Below are 16,094 nucleotides of genomic sequence, written 5' to 3' on the forward strand. Positions count from 1 at the left end.
TCTTTATTAATTTCTTTGCCGATTATTTTATTTTATTTTTCCCAAATGTCCTAAGTATTTCCCATTCCATTATTTTATTGTGAATCTCTCCTTAGTTTCTTTGCTTTCTACCCAATTCTTACATCCCACTGGGGAGAAGGAAATAAAAGGGAATTAAACGCTGCTAGCCTTCAGCTTCTGAAATGCTGAGTGTTCCTTGTTGAGAGGAATAACAGAAGGCATTTTCCCATTCTGTTTTACCCCCAATATGTAGGTGCCTACAAATACAGGAGTTCTGCTGAGGCTGGAGAAAGAGATTCATTACTTTTCCTTTGTAGCAAGGAGTGTTATTGGATTTAATTCCTGTACAGCCTTGAATGTAAGCTCTGACAGAGATGCAAAAATATTATTACAGTGTAAGTCAACTTTCAGCAGAAATCTCTGCTAAATTTGTCCATATCTTTAGTTCCCTATGTTGTACAGTCTAGAGCTGGAGTAATATGTTACTTATGGCTCAGATATGCCAGTCCTGGAGGATTTTGTAAGCACAGAACATTACAGAATGAATGGCAGTACATGATTTTTCCACTATATATTTCAATTTTCGTGCAGATATGAACCACTCTGCCATTACATTTTGGTGAACCATATTCTAATTGGTTCAGTACTCTGCCTGGTGACATGACCTTGCATCTTTCCACAATTTGGTATTGTTAGCCTAGACATCTTAAGAAATGGTAACTTCTTATATCCTCTTCTGATGTTTATCTGTATCTCTTTCTCTTCAGATTAATATGAAAGGGGTCAGCAGTTTGTACAGTCTTCTATTCTTTCATATTTATTTGCAGGGATTTTGAGTCATCAGAAAAAAAAACCAAATGCAAAACCAAACAATGAAAATACTTTTTTGATGCTTACAATTGGGAAAGCAACTATTTTTCACCTGGTTCCACAGAGATGTTTGGCTGGAAACCTGCAATGATGGCCTCTTTTTATGCAAACCTATAATTTTATTTATCTCTAGCATTTTTTGCAAACCTGTAATTTTATTCATCTCTGGTATTATATGGAGTGGTCTGAAAATGAACATTACTTCACCTGCAGTTTCAGGAGAGATACTATTTGAATCAGCAAGGGCTATGGAAATGCTATTTGTTTGTACTCTAAGTTCTCAGAAATGAATCAGAAGCAGAGAAGGTACAGACTCCTAATGTGTTAGATGAAACTGAGTCACCTTCTTTTGAAAAGGGCGGCTGCAGATGTGGTATGTGCTGAGAATTCTCATGCAGGAACTAAATTAATCCTTTAGCAGTAATGTACCATTTCGCAATTACCAAGCAGTTACAAATGAAGTAGCCAAGGGATTAAGGTATATTATTCACTTCAGCTGCCTAAGAATACAAAGAAAGCTGCCTCATCTCTCAGACAGGCACTTCCATCCTATGATTACCTAAAAGATGGCAGATGTTAGAAAATGAGTCCAAAAATCTGTTTTGAGGAAAAGCCTATATAATATATACTAGTAAAATTTCTGTATTTTGCCAAATAATTTTGCTAATGCCATTAGTGCTTTGTCTGTTAATAATGTGGTGTTATGCACTCAACACAGTCAGAAATAGTGGTGCTTAGGGTGAACTTAAAAATTCAGTTTTGCTCCTTCCTTTTGTGTGGTTGATAATGTGATATTTTAGTTGCAAAATCAAAATAAAATTCTGCCTTAATTATAAGGCTGTCAATCCAGAATAATTCCACTGAGAAAGAGTAATAGATTTCATGATCAGAAATTATCTTCATTATTATCTAACATGACTTCTTACAAAATACAGACTCTTCTTCAGAAATTCCCTTAGCCCATTTTTTTACTGGAGATGCAGCAAATTGTCAGAAAGACCTCCAGACTTGATTTAAAGACTCCAAGTGATGGAGAAATGGTCATATCCCTAGGTAAATTATTGCAGTGCTTAAATATCCTCTCTGTTAGACACCTGAAGCTATGTCTGCATAGCCATGCAATTTGCTATGGAAAAATAACAAATCCCGTTTGGAATGGACTGAGGAGAAGGAAAAAGCTGAACAGTTCCAGGTACGCAGGCAGCATCAGCAGTCTCTACTTTGTATTTTGTTGTGCAGTCACATCCTAAGAGACAATATATAAAGCCTATGTTTTATAGGCTCACGACTCCAATATTTCATGGCTATGTCAAAACTTCAGCTTTTATTTCACAATTGTTATTCACATTCATACATGCCAGGAAGGATTTGAAAACAGAAAGAGAGGATGGCTACGGTGCTACTATTTGGGTTTACTGAGAATGTGAAACAGCACAGTGGAAATACTGAGATGGCATATTGAGAATTTTTATTAATTTTAGCCTGTGGGCATTTGGGTCTCTAGCTTCCCCTTGGTATGAAGCAGAACTCCCAAAATGCCACTCTCTGGTAAGCCTGCAGGTAAAATGAGAGTAAAATATGACCCCTGTGTGGTAATTGTGGTAGTTGTTTATTACCCCCATCCTCCTTTCTCTAGGACCTCTTACGCTCCTTTCCTTCTCCTCATCTTCTAACATTTCCTATGTGGAGTACCTTGTTCCCATTCCTCTCCTACAGAGCATTTTACCTGCTGAGTAATCGGCAGTGAAAGAGCTCATGCTGCCCTTTGAAGTGTCATACTGGGGACTCTAAAGCGGCCAGGCTACCGAGGTGAATATCGGCCTGTCGGCTGCAATTTCAGACAAACTGCTAAAACTTGTGCAATTGAAGGGGTCGGGGTGAGGGGAAGCTGCATAAAATTATTTTTGTGATCATGAGGGTAAGGCTTCCATTACAACAGAAAGAAACCTCACTTTCTACAGAACCTGAGTGTGCTCTGGCATAAAGCCATCCAGCATATGCCCTGGTTTTAACCTACCCCCCTGCTGGTTGTCCCCAAGCCCTGGGTGGACTGCTTTTACGAATCATTTCGATAGTCCCAAAATGAAGCCATTTCTGGTGGAGAGCCTGGTCATCATTCTGTACCAGGAGCACTGGCTTTCTCTGTTTGCCTGCTGTCCTACAGGCTATTGCTTAAAAACAACTGCTTCCATTGTCAGAAAAAAGTTACTTCTTTTTTTTTTAAAAAAATAAAATCTATATAATAACAATAGAAATAACACCGCAGGCAAGATGACATAATACATCACTGCTGATATTTCAAGCTGGTGTTGCTTTCCATCCAGGTGTGGAACTCCGTGGTTATAGACATAGTTCAAGTCTCCAAACACCTTGGTATGTTACAGAATAAAATACTGCTTTTCAATATTTGTATGTGCTAGTGTGAGTGATGAAAAGTGGTGCACTGGTAGCAAGTCAGAGAACAAATGTATCCAAGACAGCAGCAAGAACTATCTGCCCTTTTTGTCTAGCTGAAACATTGAAATAGCCCCAAAAACATGACTGTAGTTCAAACTGACAGTACAAGAGTAGGGTCTGCACCTCTGTGGAGAACTAATGTCCTTCCCATATGGTACCACAAACTAGTCAGCCTTCAATTGTCAGAATGAATTTCAGGTGAATGTCCTTTAGCGTGCCTGCGTCAGAGATAGGTAAACTGAGGAGCCTGCATTTCTGGGTTTGCTGCTGCAAATGTTGCCTTGTGCTTGGATCGCAGGCATTGTTGAAGAGGTAGGCAAGAAAATGCTGTAGAAAGGGTGAATATATGTTGCAATACAGTATTATAATGTAATAGCACCTTTATTTTGATATATTCTCAATTTTAACTTAATCAATCCAGAAAGGATTCCTTTGGAAAAATAGTAAAAGGGTCAAGAAGGTGTGGGGAGGTTTATTCCAGCCTGACAGTTCTTAAGCAGGGTACTAAAGTTTATCAACAAAACAGGAAATTAATAGTTTCGAGGTTGTGTCAGCCTTGTTTCACAATGTAGTTCGGACTGAAAGATGTAGCTGTAGCTGTTCCTCGGTAGCACATATGTTCTCATTTAGCTGGCCTTCAAACAATGCAGCCACTACCCTTCTTCCAGTTCTTCTGGATTAGCTTCATGACTAATTGTGGTAAAGTTTAGGATGACGTGCAACGGGCTGCTCATCTGATAAGCCAGGGGGACACATCACCAACACTGAATGACGCTGATTTCCGAAGGAATTCAGATTTTGGAATTTCTCATCCCCTCCCACAAATCCTCTGCTGAGAAGGCAAGATCAGGACATATGCTTTAAAACCCAGGGGATGGCCTTATGTCAGACACAACAACGGATGCAGTGCCCAGAAGTGTAGGAGTTGGGAGGCTGATTTATGACCGTGCTAGGGGAGAGAGTATTCCGAAAGGCCTCTTGCCATTTCCTCCTAATGCAATGGCTGTGCAGACCGGCCTTGCAGCAGGAGAGAGGTCAGCAGAACAGGATTACATAAGGCTGCTTGCTATGCAGAAATACGCAGATGGCCTCAAAGTGTTTCATTTTTTTAAATGAAGTCACATGCCCGAGAGCTGCATTTTGAGGCAGAAGAGGAGTCTCTGAAGAACAAGTACAGCAAGAGTTGTTTTGTTCTCATTTTAATTGAAAATAAGTCTGGAATCTCTCCAGAAAATAAGTTTTGAAGGAAGGAGTTGGCTCACTCACCGTCCAAGCAATTTAGAATCACCTCCCATTATTTGTATTTCATCTTAAGCGCTTCAGAGGCATATTTGGATACTTGCACAGATAGTCATCTAGAAGAAACTAGTTCCAAGTTCAGATGGAATCATCTGGTTGGATTGAATTCCACAAAACAGTGGGTCAACAATTCTCTGCTGCTCGTTAAAGACTTGTTCACCACTATTTGCTTTGAAATGCACTGCTGCTTCTCCTTTATACCCCTAATATTATTCTATCACATCTTAATCCAGAATTATATTTTGTGCTTATTAGATGGTTACAAAAGGACAAATCTCAGTACAGAAATTATAACCAGTGCTATACAGATTTACAAAATGAAATTTCAGCTCTCACTGATCTTTTTTCATTTTTATTGCATGTTTTCTTTTTTTTTTTTTTTTTTTTTTATGTTTGTTACAATTAAAAACTCTCACTTCTCTAAATCTATTCTGGGTAAAGAGCCATGATTTTCTGACTTAGAGTAGCTTTTTTTCTCCTTTCACTTCAATTTATTACTGCCTATAATATACCTTTTCTTTAAAAATACATTATAATAAAATCAAACAAAGGTGAAAGAAAAGTTACTATAGAGCTCTAGTCATATCTGTCAAGGTGAAAATCAATTTCAGACACAGATGTGAAAGCAACAGCATTTCAACAAGTTAATTTATAAATTGAGGGAATTACTATGCTAGACATTATATATTTAAGCAAACTTAATGTTCCCGATAAGTACTAGAATGACAGTGCTGTAAATTGAATTCTCTTTAGTGTGACAATAGAATCATTTACACAGTGCTTCTCTTCCTTTTTGCCAGAGAAGATATCTTCTTCCTTGCCTTGCCTCTCAGTGGACACAGCTTATAGGGGCCTTGCAATTTTCCTAGAAATCATCCTGACCCTAAGGCAAACTGCAGGAACTCTCAATCCTGACAGATTTTTGTGTAGCCTGCTATGAAATACATCAGAGGATGGAGACTCCATAGTCTCCTTGAGTGAACTAGTTTCCTGTTTTCCTACCCGTAAGTACTAGTAAGCTTTTCAGAATGTTTCACCTAAATCTGCCTTATTGCAATTGTCAGTTGTTCTTCGATTCGGCAAGGATGTGGAGAACAGGTTATTTTCCATCTCTTTGTGGCAATCTGGACACAGGCTTAAAACTAAGTGGGAAAGCAGATAACATAATAGAGTAACAATGTGGACAAGGAGAAAAATAGTGGATCATCTGCTGAACATCTTAAGTGTCTGTGTATTAATCTGTACAAAAGATGAAAGGAGTTTGGAAATAAGATAGAGGATTGGGGAGTCCTCTGCATGATCAACGTTATGTCTGAATTATGTCTGAGCAGCGGCCTGCGTCACTGCTCTGAAATTTTTGTTTAGAAAGCTTTAGCCTCTCAAGGAGGGTCCTCAGTGGGAAGTTTTTTCTTTTTTTTTTTCTCTAGATCAAAACCACCATCAAACATTTCTTTGCAGATCTTGCCTTTTGAACCTTTTCTAGTTTGGGTTTAGTTTGGTCGGGGTTTTTTTTTTCTGTTCTCTGGAGGGCTCTCTTCAGGTGGGAAAAGATACTGAACAGACAATCCAGCGATTGTCTAAGAAATGAGTCAGAAAATTGGTCTCTTGAGCCCTAAGTGAATGCTTCTTTATAACTGAGCGAGTATCTCCATTTGCCTCATGAAAATGCTGCAGCTGCACCCCTAAAGTACAAGGCCAGGTCGGCCCCAGCATTTTTGCATGGTTGCTAACAAAAGTGCCCATTAGCACGGCTATGATGTGTACACCTGTTCGACAAGAACAGGGCTGAGCTCACATCTCCGTTTTAATGAGACATTGAAACAGACATTCAGTAGCCTTTAAGTATTCCCTTACAATCAGAGGACCTTTTAAAGTGCATGTCTAAGGAAGCAAAAAAAGATTCCCGAAGTAATTAAGAAGAGTTTGCAGTCCCTCAGTCATCCACAAACTAGTTTTTCTGTTAGTGAGAATGCTGTGACTGGTTACATGAAGACGAAGAGCATCACCAAGCCAGGAGCCCAGACAGGGATGCAACATCAGGTGGTAGCAGAAGGATGTGCCTGCGAGCACCATGCTTTGAGGCACGGGGCCTCTGCTAAATGTCATCTGAAGCTTAGTGCCGCAGCCTCCTCTCTGTAGTGGGACCCCATATGCCCAAGCGAGCACAGCTAGTGAGGGAATAATAAATCAGGGCAACCAGCTGTGCCTGCCAGGAAAGGTCAAGCGGGGAGGGGGGGCAATGATGCAAATGCAGGCTTGGTTGTGAGGAAGGAGCTGAGGCAGGAGTCAGCTTTGTGCGTGGTGAGAGGCTGTGCAAGAGGCATGGAAGAGCTACCTCTTCAAGGGAGAAGACGGGAAAAAAAAGGTGGTGTGCTCATTCGGTATAAAATGATTGAGGAGATGAGGTCAGTGAGAGAACCCAAATTAGTGTGGAACAGGAAATGCTGTTTAACAAAGGAAAAGAAGGGTGTCAAACAGTAAGAGATGCAGTCACTTAACCAGAATCTGTGTGGTTTTTATAAAGACACAACAGGAAATTGTCTACAACACCTGGCAAGCAGTATGTTCGACCTCTCACACTGAACAAATAAAATAGAAGGGCTTGTTTCTGGGGCCTCGTTAGATGTGCGCAGAAGTACGTCTTCGGTGGGTTTTGGGGAGGGTGTGGGAGAGGAAAGGTTTGTTGCAGAATTGAAGACTTAATATCAAGCTGATAAATTCTGTAAATATTTCATTTCTACAGCCAAGCAGTACTTGGAAACAACCCAGGATGCCTCTGATCTCCAAGTGCTAATGAAATTATATTGTGCTACTGCTTTGCTATTTAAAAAATATCCTGCGATATTTAGGCGATAGATTTGCTAGTTTTTCTTCCCGCGTTTTTGCTTGGATTAGGTTTGACCAGCCAATTTCACTGGGAAGCTTATTAATTCTGTTGAAAGAACAGCAGGCCTGCAATAATCTGTGAAAGGAGGGGACGATACTGACCTTATTCTCCCCCAAATTCCCTTATTCCTGCTAAAACCCCAGCGGCTTCAGCCGGGCCGGGCTAGGCGGCCGCCGGTGCGGCTCTGGGGGCGGCGGCGGCGGGCGGCGTGCTCGGAGCTCCCCCCGCTGGTCGGTCCCGCCCGGGCTGGCAGCGGCAGCCGGGGAGAGGGTGAGGGTGAGGGCTGGGTGGGGGCCGCCTCACGGCTTTCCTGCAGTGCTTCTGCTCAGGCTGATAATGACTGCTATCTTGGAGCCCAGGAAAAAATCTATGCACCCTACATGGTGAATTTCTGTATTGAATAGCAATATGCTTGGGGAGGAAATCGAGGGGATGGCAGGTTTAGTTGATTTTTTTCTTTTTTTCCTTCAAGATTCTTCTTTCCTGCAGGGCAGGTAAAGGTGAATGTTGTAGGGCTTTCACACAGAAAGTTATTTCTGACTAAGGGGACTCGATGGCTGACATGAAATTGTTCTATGTCATCACTCTCATTTACTGATCCTGTCCCCCTGCTTCCCCCAGCACAAACACGCACATGACCTGTGGATTATCACCAGCGTGTTTTGGTACGAGGGCACACCAGGTTAGTGAACAGATTTGTCCGGTGTGTCACCTTGCCAACAGATCTGACCTACTGATATACAAAATTCCCAGTTGGGGCTCAGGGGTGCAGGGAAACAGAGTTAGGGAGGATGGAAACCTCTTTAAAAGTCAGAAATAAAGTTTGCTAATTAATTTTACCAGGCAATGTAAACAACGTGCTGAGTTTGTTACAGCACCAGCTCCACTCTCTGGGTCACTGAGACAGCTCTTTCAGAAGCTGTATCTTTATGCAGAGAAGCTGCGCTGCTTGGGCTGCAGTTTGTCGGTATCAGCTCTACAGTAAGAGTCTCTCAGCGTCTGACATCTCCAGAGGCTTTGCTGTTTCACCTTCTATGGGGGCCGTGGTCTGTTTATCTCTATAGCTTCTGTCGAAGTTTTCCATTCTTCAGCCAAAGCAGTTTTGCAGAATTCCTCACTTATCTACTAATTAACCCCTTTCCTCATCAGGCATCAGTAAGACTCTTAAAATATAATTTAATTTTTTTCCCTGAAGTCCATTTGTTTCCCTTTACACTTTGAGTTTTCTATTTTCTGCTGCTAAATTGTTCTTCCTCATTCACATCTTCCTCATGGTTTCACTCTTTTGATTAGTCCCACGTTCTCAAAAAAATTATTTGCAGTTACAGTATCAATTGGAGAAAGGGGGAAAAAAAGTAGTCGACAGCTGAAAGTTGTCCTTTTGATCAACTCTGCCAAGAAACTGCTTACAATCTCCTGGCTCCATTCGGAGACTACCATTTAATGACCTCTCCAAGGGTCAAGCACTAACAGAGACTGGTATTCATGAACAGAATATTTTCAACCACTGTATTCTGAAATGTGAATTACAGCATTTTGTATTCCAAAATACAACTTAAAGGGTTTTATTTGTCAAAGTACAGCACCTCAACTCACTTGAGGCAAAGTATTTTTTTTCTGAGGACATGTTTTATCAAAATGTCCTCCTCCATGGGACAGAAAATTTGAGTAAAGTTGCCAAGGACTAAATGCTTTCCCCCTCTCCAATTTGTACTGTGTTTGATATTATCTTGGCTGCCATTTCATCAGAAACCATGAGCAAAACAGTGTGGTAAGGCATTGAGTAGAAGACCTTCACAGGAAAATTAAATGACACAAGAAGTGGCATTAGAGATTTGTAATGAGGGGGCTGCTGAGAGAGCTCTAGCAGCATAAATGTCAGGGAACAAGCATGCTGTGAGAGGTGTGATTGCTCAAATGAGCATTGAATGTTCATGGTTATGAAAGGCCCCCATGCCATTTTCCATAAAACTAGCGACGTTAAAATCCAGTGATCCACCAAATTCTTTCACTCTTCTCATCATATAAAGTTCCTTATCTAGATGCAATTTGATACGCAATTCTTCCTCCTTTGTATTTTACGCACAAAAGAGTTCTCATCTCAGCGCTGTAGAGACAGCGAATTTGTTCCCATGTGTTGTGAACAGAGCCTGATTAAATTTCCTAAATAAAAAATATCTTGAACAATAATAGCAATTTTAGGAGAAGTTGGGTTTTAATATGCTTTTCCACATGCTAGTTTTAAAAAATGGAAAACATAGTTTAAATAACTCCAGTTGGTGAAAACTAGAATTTGATAATCCAAAAGAATCAGCTGTCATCTCAATGAAGTGGTTTGGAAAATGGGTATGGTTTGAGTAAAGAAGAATTTAAGTGGTTTTACAGCTTAATTCCTTGGGTTTAGGTCATCAGGTTCCTGGATGAAAGGCACATTCAAAATGTTGCATTCTTAGTGTACATGGTGAATTCTACACCCCTGGCAGCCTTCAGTGAGCCCTGCCGTCAGCAACCACTTTGAAGTATCTCCAAGTCTTCCACTGCACTTTTGCTTGATCTTTACAAGCCTTCTCTGTTAGGTGGCTGGTTTTGCTGGTCCACAGAGCAGCTGGCTGAGTGAAGTATCGCTGGAAAGTAAAAATCTTTGTTTCGTTTTCTGTAGGGGCAATACTTAAAGTTTCAGTTTGTAAACTGACTGCTCCCTAGCCAAAAGACCCAGCCACAGGGATGCTTGCACCAGCCAGTACAATCCCTCCTCACTCTCTGTGTCCTGGAGAAGACAAGTCTGATGAAGGACTCTTGCAAGAGGCAGGGAAATGTTCATTCCTGTTCTCTCAGGAGCTGAGAGATTTACATGAGCAGATGAATAGGGGTTCATGTTATCAGCTAATATCAGCTCTGCTTCCTTTTTGCTGTGGAAAAAAATGTGTCCTTTTAGTCCCCTCTGTCTTCCTATTCCCCCTCACCACACCAAATTTGGCCCAAGGGGGGCTCTGCAGCTGACCTGGGAAGGGAGAGAGGGCTCCCTGGGATCAGGCCCACCAGCCACCCTGGCAGACTGGCTACGGGAGCTGGGCAGTGCTTAGGGCAGGGGCACACGCAGGTAATGCTGGATGAATAAGCGAGGGATTGGTTTGGTGCTGCATTGCTAAAAAAGTCTGTACCTGACACACGAAACTGGGAAGAAGGGCAGCTGGAGAGAAGAAAACCAGAAATCACTTTGTCCCAAAAAGACAAAGTGTTTTGTTCAGCTGCATCCTACTTATTTTTGATGCATAGATAAAGAGAATATGAATTTTGTTCAAGCTTTTTCCTTCAGTTTATGTCAAATTTAAATCACATTAATGTTAAGATGAATAGGATTTCAACTGAGTAAAAAACGAAAGAGCTCCTTGGAATTGATAATAGTAATGAAAAAAAATAAATTCCAAAGCAAGGACTTTATGCTGCCAGTATCAAAACGAAATACTTTGAGGCTTTTGAAATTCCTCAGTACATACCTGCACCCACATTTCCTATAGGACGAATGCTGAATTCAATCATATTTTAAGGTCATCCCATCCTTCAGTGTGTTTAATATTTGTTAAATACAGGTGCCAAACTGAGTAGGGAAATTATCATAGGCTAGTGGATTTAGAATGATGCTGGGAAGAGAGAGTAAACTTGGTCTTCAGACTGAAATGTATGTATTTATTGCTGTGTTCATTGGAAAAATAACATGGAACATAAAATTAATTATCACATGGGGGCTACCAGGGAAAAGCACAAAGCTTAACATTGTCCATTAAGCTGAAGAGCTCCTGCACCAGGGGCTCAGATCAGTTGGCTGTACAAATCTGGGAGAGCTGGCAATGGCCTTCGGGCACACACAAGAGGTAAAGCAAGAAGTAACATCCAAAAGTCAGACCAAAAGTTCAGTACAATCTCTGGCCTTAATTATCATGTGCGTCCTTTTTTAGTTGGTTTAAAATCCCTCTATTTTTGCTGGTCTCAGTAATTCTCTTTCACTAATGCATTGGTATTACCTAGCATAGGGGACATAACTCAAGTGACCTAATTTTTGGCGGTTATAAGGGCTGTAACAGAAAGTATTACTTTTATTTCACACCATTAGGTCAAATTAATTTTATCAGCTGGAATTCATGCTGGTGACCAGAGGATGTGAAAGGCCTCCTCATGCTCCTGCTTGGGTTACGAAGGAAAAAAAAAGAATCATCTTTTCTCATAAGACTGATACTTGTTGTAGGGGCAATGCTTTACTTGGAATTCTTCATGACATTTTTTCTTGAATGGTCAATGGAATATTTGGGGCAATGAAATAGAACTAAGTGAGCCTCTTGTTTACACTTCTTCCTCTCTTTTGTCAGGTTATTGCTCCCTTCTGCACCTAACTTTGTTTTCATCTTTTCTCTTTGAAACAGTCCCTTATGAATCCTTTTTCTCCTCACAAATCTTCTGTGGACTGCCAATTTTTTTTTTTCCCCACTTCTGTACTAATTGTATCTTTAAGATGTTTTGGTGGTAAAGAGGCAGTTGTAAGGTCAGAGCTTGCACCCTGAAATAAATGGATCTCTGCTAAATTGCTTCGCTCTCAAAAATTGTTGAATACTGATATTACTGAGCTAAGGAACGACTGGTAGCAATTTACCTCTCTGAAACACTCTGGAAATGTGGATGGTGATGGGAGTGTGCTCAAATAGCACCGAGAGCAGTGGGAGCCAGTCGTAAGGAAGACAGACAGAATATAACCTCATTTTTATGACAACAGATGACTCGTAGCTTTCAGTAGCTTAATGTTAACTCAGGCAGAAATGACTAACTACAATATACTATATTACAGAAATTTGAGGAGTGATACCTGCACTCCAGGTAAAAGTGAAACATATGAGAGACAGCTTTCAAACAGAGTAGAAAAAGAAAATGAACACAAAGAAAAATGTGTATCTGTTCTGAGGCTAAAGAGCCAATTTGTCAGTTTGCAAAGGGCTGCATGAGATCCTCATCAGAGCTTATGATGGGGTGTAAGGGAAAATGTCAAGACAGAAACTTTTGGAAAACCAGAATTAACCTTCAAGAAAGTGTGGTGATTTGACAAGGAAAAGCAATCACAAGGGCAAAACTGAGAGGAGAACAATGTTCTGACAACAGAACATTTCTGCAGGTCACTGCAGAAAGTCCAGGAAAGAGATGTGGGTAGAAATGGAAGCAAAGCTCAAAGTCTTGAGTTCACAAAAGCAACACGCAGAGCTGCCTGGATGAGACAAGCAGCCAAAAGCCATATACTGTGAAAAACGTGCAAGCATTACGCTGTGTTACATTGACTTCCACAAATTTGCAAACACTCATTGACCATGAACAGCTTGGACAAGAGGACATCGCTAGTGCCATTTATGCAAGGTAATCCTTCACAAGAGCAATAGACAAGATTTCAGCGGAAGATAAATGAGCTTTTAGCCTGAAAGCAAATGGAGTATTTATTAATTTTAAGCCATACATAGGTGTACAAGCCAGTGTTTTGTCAGAGACAGTGACAGTAGCAAGGAAAGAAGAGCCCAGATAAGACAAATGGATAGAATTCAGGTTTGCAGTTGTGATCGTATTGCCATCAAGAGAGTGAGTGAAGTTAATGTATGAGTAAATAACATATTGCAAAGGTACAATTTGTAATAATACCAGGGACAAAAATATCCTTTACTGATTTTAAAACATATCAAGTTTTTCATCTTATTCAGTGGTGCTTCCTTCACCTTAGAAGAAAAGATGACAAAGTTTGAAGAAGAGGTTTAGGATACTTTCCCAGTGGAGAAGAAAGCATTCAGCAGAATACAAAATATACCTGAAAGCCCAAACATTCACTGTCCAACGGAGGAGCAAAGAAAGGAGCTAGCTAAGCTTATCACTGTAGGAAAAAAGAGAGCAAGGAGCAGTATAAACAGAGAAAGACACTCACTTTCTGTAGAAAAAACCCCAAGCATTTCTCTAAGCAATAGGATGAAGGAATCTCATAGGTTATGCCTCTTGGTTAAATGGTTTTTTTGACTGAAATATGCAAAGATATCCTGCCACCTCTGCAAACACCAAGAACATTTTCCTCTGTTTCACCTATCAGCTCTCCTCTGCAGAGTATTGGCAAAATGTGGGCTCCCATGTTTGGCTGTAGAAATTGCCTGAAAAGATAAAAATGCTTGGGGGGGAGTGAACTAATCCTGGTCTTCCTTCTCCTCTGCTCTGTCTTGTATGAAACCTGTAGGAACTGAATATCTTTAAGTCCTCATCCTTATTCTGTAATTTTGGTTGAACGTGCCAAGGGATACACACTGGCAGGGTGGCACGTTATGGCTGGTTCTGTAAGGAATTAGGCTAATCCTTTCACTGTATATCGATTAACAGAAACCAAACAGCAACAACAAAGTAAAAATGGAACCCAAGCAGATCCTAGGTAGGTTTCCGTAGCTGGACCATCCAAGTGGTTGTGGCAAACATCTTTAGAAAAGCAGAGCACGTGGCATGTAAGTAGCACAGCCTTTGAGCGACACTGCTTCTTCCAACTAATTTTTAGACTGTGTCTTATGCCAAGTGTTTTGCAGTGGAGTATACAAAATGGGATTTGATGGGATTAGTAGAGTAGTTGTAGTTCAGCAGATGAGAAGATCTCACTGTATGCTGTTTTATTTATATCACAGATTTCATTCTTGGATATATGTTTGACCCCTTTTGCTGTCTACTAGCTGACCTCTTCACCTAATTCATTATATTTGCTAAATATATGACAGGTGTAAACTATCAGCAGTGTAATCAGAAAGCCTAAGTGATACCAAAAGACAAGTCAGTATGCAATACTGCATTTCACATATTAGTGAACAAAACCAACATCATCTCATTTTACAGGCATCTAATATTTTTTCTGTAGGTTTGCCAACAATATTTCTGCAATGTTTTTCTATGTTTTCTGGCTAAAAGAGCCACTTAGAGTCATTTAGTTCAGGTCTACAAAACTGAGTTTTCCAAGCGGCATTAATGTGATAAAAATGAAAAATCCTACTCTTTTCCCTCTTCTTTTTTGCCAAATTGCTTTTTGAACCCAGGTAATTTTTTGAAATCAATAGCATTCTGTGCCAAGGAGATTCCCTAGCCATTACGTGACAAACATAATACATGTTTTGAACTCGCCACCTGCTAGTTTTCTTTGACATCTTCTAGTTCTTTTTTGGAAGAGAGGATGAATGGATCTGTTCATCTTTACTTAGTTTCTGCTGGGTGAGCAACGTTACCCTGCCTTACCTGCTTAATGTTCTTTGAATATAGATTAAAGTAGGTAGAAGGGGAGTTATGTGTCATGCAGTGGAGCTTTCTTAAAATAATGTGTGGGAAGAAGGGAAATAGCCTGGAGTTTTTAGTTCCTGCTAATTGCCGCCTTCACCAGCTTACTGCAACTTATTCCACACCCTGCAGTTTGCGTTCTTGCTGCCATAGAAGTGAGCCAGTAGTATCTGAGTGTGAAAGGCCTTCTGGTGTGCAGTGAAGCTCTGTTATGTGTCCTACCTTTTTAGAAGATAAAAACTGCTAACTAGCTTACTTTATTTTTATTCTGCAGTTGTGATGGTATTAGATGTTGTACAAGGCCATTAATCAGTTTCCCAATCCAGATGCAGGGCAGAGATGTAGAGAAATTTCTGTCCTGAACTCATGGGTTCCTCAGCCTTAACAACCAAATTAAAGCCACCAGTTCCAAATTAGAAATGCAGATAAGCCTTCATAAGTGTGGCTCTCTTACAGTGAACTTTTTATCTAGTAACGAGCCTGAACCCCTATTGCTCCTTTCTAGCTCTGTCTTTGTGTATCTCTGCAATCAGGTAACTTGCTCTTACATTTCTGTCATAGACTCACACTGGCTCTAGTCATGTCCAACAAGGGGTTTTGAATGAGGTGGTGGTTTTTCTGCCTCTGTTTATAGGGGTACAGATTCAGCAGCTTTGCTTGAGGTCCTTGGCAAGCAGTAGAGGAGAACACAGTCACAGCCAGTTTCATACTTGAGTTGACTTCTCTGTTTATTCTATATATTTGTTTAAATCAAACCATTCTATAAAAAAGGGGAATTGAAATCTTGAAATGTGGTCTTTTAGGTTCTTAGTCTTTAATTAGTATGTGTAGAAAAAGATGTGAAGAATTATTGATGTTATTGTTCTCTTGACTTGTTTTTAGATGGATGTGTGCTCACAACTCCCACTTTCCCTGAGAACCTTCTGCTGACCCTCCCCCAAAACACGGTGAGTCCTATGAAGAAAGTGCAGTAGATCCTTTATTTTGTTCCAAATATGTACGCAAGCTGATGTGAGGGATCTTGGGCATTTGTTAAATAGCAGAACTTCAGTCCTCAACCAGATTTTTTTTACTTCACACTTTTTGATAGTATCTTTAATATATAATTATATATATATATAATTGCTGAATCCTATGTCTTTAGTGTGATATAATCCTTCTCTCCCACTGTGCAGGATATAAATACTTAGTACTAATCACACTTTCTATTATTGCCATTTCAGTTTACAAGCATTTTTTAAAAAGTTTTAGGTAGCATTATAAC

The 16,094-nt window shown here is 40.3% G+C and overlaps 1 long non-coding RNA gene across 2 annotated transcripts in view; it reads left to right on the forward strand.

The window, feature by feature from the left end:
- LOC142603952 (uncharacterized) overlaps positions 1 to 16,094 on the forward strand; it is a 271,809-nt gene that overhangs the window by 168,620 nt on the left and 87,095 nt on the right. For both annotated transcript variants that reach the window (XR_012837848.1, XR_012837847.1), the window contains one exon: positions 15,713 to 15,777. This is a non-coding gene — a long non-coding RNA (uncharacterized LOC142603952). The remainder of the gene's footprint in view (positions 1 to 15,712; positions 15,778 to 16,094) is intronic.

The sequence above is a fragment of the Balearica regulorum genome, chromosome 1, assembly GCF_011004875.1.
Source record: "Balearica regulorum gibbericeps isolate bBalReg1 chromosome 1, bBalReg1.pri, whole genome shotgun sequence".
Taxonomy (NCBI): domain Eukaryota; kingdom Metazoa; phylum Chordata; class Aves; order Gruiformes; family Gruidae; genus Balearica; species Balearica regulorum.